The following is a 4,803-nucleotide window of genomic DNA, read 5'->3' as shown; positions in this document are numbered from 1 at the left end:
TAGGAAATTTATTATTTTTCTATAGTTCCAACTGTCCCCGCGAAAGTTCCTTTGACAGCGTCAAGCCTATTTACTTACCAAAATATATGTAAAAATAAGAGTATAATTCATAAAATGTGAGCTCAGTGCTGGGGCCAGGCGCCGCGCGGATTGGAACTGTCGCGAGAACAGCGCGTTCGGTGTAGCAGTGACCAGAGAACGGTTATGTGGAATGTATCAATTGATCGCAGACACTGTTTAGTTTAGAAACATGTGTGAGATGTAGCCCCGGTGTTTATTGAGGGAACTGTGAGCTCTGTATGTGAGGGCCCTCTGCGGTTTCTGTGTACCATCGCCAATGTTGTACGCAATACGTGTTCAGTTAAAGGCTATGCCGCTAAATTCATTGAAACCAAAGTTAAATAAATTGCACGACCCGTTGAATGAAAACCGATAATTTCTACACATCAGTTGTATTTCTACTTATTATAAATTTCCTTATGCCGTAGTTGAAATTCTATGAATTACTGTAAATATTGATAAAATAAAAAGTACTTTGAAGCAGATAATTGTAGCACCATCGTTTTTCATTTACTACTAGACTGTTTAAGCCAGTACGCTACGTCCTGCGACAACAGCAACAACAGCTACTAGTCTACAAGCAATACTGACTGCTATTAACATTAATCGTTTAAGCCAGCTTAGTACGCTACGACCTACGAGAAATGCAACAACAGTTACTTAGTCGTCAAGCAATACTGACTGCTATTAACATTAATGGTTTAAGCCAGCTTAATGGTTTTTCGGTTCGGTTCGGTGGTTGGTGGTATTGGTTTGGCGGTTGGAACCGGAATAGCTTTGTTTGGCGTTCATAATCGCATTGTAACATGCCTACCTACTTGAATAAAGATTTGAACGTTACAAGTGATTTTGTTATTTCAAATTACAATTTTATTTCGTGTGAATTCTTCAAATTTTCTGTTTTTACTTATTAAATCTAAAAGTAACTGTACGATTTAGCTGTTGAACGTATACATTTCACTATGTGGGAGTTCGAGAATGTGCTTGAAGAGGTGTCCCAGGAGGCACGTGTCTTCGTCCTAAACTTCCAGGCGCCCAGTGAATCTTATATCACGGAGAGAGCTGTTTGGAGTGTTTGCTCAATACGGGTGCATCAAAAGCTGTAATCTGCGGATGGGAAGCCGAGGCCCTACTACACTATATGCATTTGTGACCTTCACTAATCCTACAGATGCACACAAATCACTCATCGCACCAGATCAGGAGAAGATGTTCCAAGAAGATGCTCAAAACGTCTCCCGCGGACAGTTAGCACCAACCTGCCGAGGATGCTGATGGCCAAGTCACATGGAAACCTACGAACCGGCAATATGGCAGGATTCCAGCACCTGAACAAAATGCTGTGTAGGCATACATCGATGTACTGCGCCCACTACCGCCACCGCCATAGGCCACCACACGCCCCATCCCCGATTTCCCCCCGATTTTCGGGTCAGGGATTGTCGCGTGTGGCCTATGGCGGTGACGGTAGTGGGCGCAGTACATCGATGTATGCCTACACAGCTAAATAGTATGCTACCATTTCTACCAGTGTATGAAATAATACTACGAACTCATCAACCTAGTGCCTACTATACTTTCGTACTAAATAATAAAAATAACTAGTCACGCTTGCAATGAAAGACAATTTAATTTGAAATAACAAAATCACTTGTAACGTTCAAATCTTTATTCAAATAGGTAGGCATATTACAATGCGATTATATGAACGTCAAACAAAGCTATTCCGGTTCCAACCGTACACCTCTTGACCCGAGAAGATTTAACCCTATATGGGACCGGCAACAAACTCGGCGGGACATATCTTTTCAAAACAACACTTATTTTCTAATTTTTACAATAGTAAACCTCTAATGACTCATAAGAAATCAAATTAACACTTGGAATAAACCACTTAGCTAAATGATTAAAGAACGTTGGAATCTATAAGCTTTCAGAATAATCCTCCAGGTATAAGCCTTCAGGAACGCGGTGAGGCAATAAAAGTTTTTAATAGATTATATTTTTACCAATTATAACAAATACAAAACAATAAATAAATACAATAGACTAGAAACAAGGTAAATAGACTAGAGATTCAGTATCCATGAGATACTTTTCTATGGCGTTTTTACCACTCTAATCTGGGGTGGTTCAAGAATATTAAATGTTGGTAAAGAAACTGTTGAGGAGCTTGTAAAGGACCTGGATTATTGTCACGACTATTAAGTAGTACGCAGTAGTTTTGTAAAGGACCTGGGTTATTGTCACGACTGAGTATTAAGTAGTACGCAGTAGTTTTGTAAAGGACCTGGGTTATTGTCACGACTGAGTATTAAGTAGTACGCAGTAGTACTACCCTGCATCCAACTTGCATTGCTTATTCCCATAAAATCTCCCCGTTATTTTTATTAAATCTTAGGTTCTGGATATACTACGTACGCTCTTGGATATATTGTAAAGCCTGACCAGGAATATATGATCATTGTCAAGAGGGCGCTATTATTCTCATTTATATGGCAACAGTTCAGTATAGTCTGAACAATGTGGATTGGCAACTCGTTTGACTTACATACTTTTACTTTTTGCCGTATAAGATTCATGTATTTTCTTTTCTTACGTATCACACATAGGTCAAAATCGTCTAATTGCGTCTTCTTTTTTATTTTTGGTATGCTTTTCTTTGGCAGCATAAAACCTCAGGAGGTACAACCTTCTCTTGTAATCCGCGTAATCGATGCCTCCGATTTACCTAGAAATTAGTCGTAACATACCAGATGGTGTGACTACTATTATTAGCCAATAGCCACACCATCAACTCAGCTTAGCTCTATAGCTTTTTTTTTTAAACTTCGTCTATCATGTTACTCCATTTGATTTGTGTGTTGATTGCCTACATCCAAAATTGGACTGATTGGATCACCAAAAGGCCACTATGATGATGATGATGATGACGATGATGGTCATGTTACTAGGTAGGTATATGTTCCGTAACCTTACATAGGTTCTGCTACATTGTCAATTAACAAGATTAATCGTCTCCAAAGCGTAGTAAATATATTTCAAACTCATTTTTGTTACAGCAGTAATATATTATTACATAACACTACAATAACTAAGTCGTAATAACCAGACTATAATGACATTTTGATTTGTTTACCTGTCAGCTCTGATGTTAATTTGGAAATGTTTCGTAGCGAACAAGTTTAATTTCCCGAACTGCTCTTTTCCAGCAGTTTATTATTTACATTATTAACAATGTTCCGCTCCTGACTATGTATAGTTTTTGACATTTTTGTCATTTATTATTTAATATTCAACACAGCAATTTTCAAGTAAACCGCCACAATGACACTGACATCTGTGACAATCTATCATTAAAATTATTGCCAGTATAAGAAATTAGTTCCAATTAAATTCCGCAACATGGCGCATGATCATATATTTCTGGTCAGGCTTTACCTATACGGAGTTTCCGTACTCCGGATTAATGCAATTAAAACATTTAGACAATCGAATTTAATTTGGAGAACGTATTATTGAGAAGGATCAATAAAAAATAATAGTCTTGAAAATAGGGAACCAGCGTCCTCTTTGTATATCTAGGTCGAATAAAAATGATGCTTGAAAAAGCTTGGCAAGTATTAATTGTTTAAAGAAATGTTAGAATCAGGAGGTCCGAGATGGTGAAGTGTACTTGTATGTGTAAGTAGGCGTAGGGAGCCCCAGGGCCAGGGCCAGGGTCTTCACCCCGCAAGCTGTGTACGCTACCACGTATAACTTCGAGTCTGTATCGTCGGCGCATTTTCATAACTTCTAGCAAATATTAGATTAGATAGACATCGATCGCATGACGGATGCTATCAACGTAATTACATCAATGTTCATTTTGACCAATCAAATGTGTAAACTATGTAAAAAGCAGGTATTTTGTAATAATAATTGATTGTAACCAGAAATTCATGTAGGTATTAGTTGATTTATAAGAAAATCATATAAGCTTATTTGATAATCACAATAATTTGCATGCTTTGTGCTTACCAGAGTGCAAACAGACGAGGGACAATTCAATTTGTATCAACGTCTAGGAAAACATTTGAATAAAGGAGTAATTAGCAAAAGGTTAGTTAGTGGTAAATTCTGGTCTAGGTTTTTATTTTTCTAATAATTAGGGCTAAATATTATAATTTAATTCAACTGCTAAATTTTGCCACCAACCTATGTATTTAAATGAAATTAGCAGAAATAAGTACTGTGATATTCATTCACTTTCACGCATTAAATAAAATAGTAATACATATGTTGTTTAAGTTGTTTAAGTCTGTGTAGAGTTATCTAACGTATGCGGAGTGAGATCTGGACAAAATTCAATGACTTATTAAATAAAAACTAGATGTTTATTTTTTATAAATTCATGTTCACTAATAATGTATTTAACAAAGAGGTTGTTAACGGCAGTTATGGTACTTTAAAGCCAACGGTGTCGAAAAAACAATACATAATATACAAATGATGGCATTTTTTTTAGTTACAATTTTATCTTCCTTTGTTAAACTTTTTTAGGAAACTTCGTATGCTCGACATATTTCACATACTCGTCTGTTGGACCATTGGTGTTCTCAAAATAATAGTAACCTTGCCATGAATTTCCATTTTAAGTGACATGATTAGTGTCCCATAAATCCTATAATGCAAAAACAGCTGTCTTTTTTAAAACTACATTTTCAGTAAAAAAAATATTTTCGGAGACGGTGAGCTTAACTT

Source organism: Cydia strobilella, chromosome Z (assembly GCF_947568885.1).
Source record: "Cydia strobilella chromosome Z, ilCydStro3.1, whole genome shotgun sequence".
Classification (NCBI taxonomy): Eukaryota; Metazoa; Arthropoda; class Insecta; order Lepidoptera; family Tortricidae; genus Cydia; species Cydia strobilella.
The sequence above is the reverse complement of the archived record's forward strand: the minus strand, read 5'-3'. Positions refer to the sequence as shown.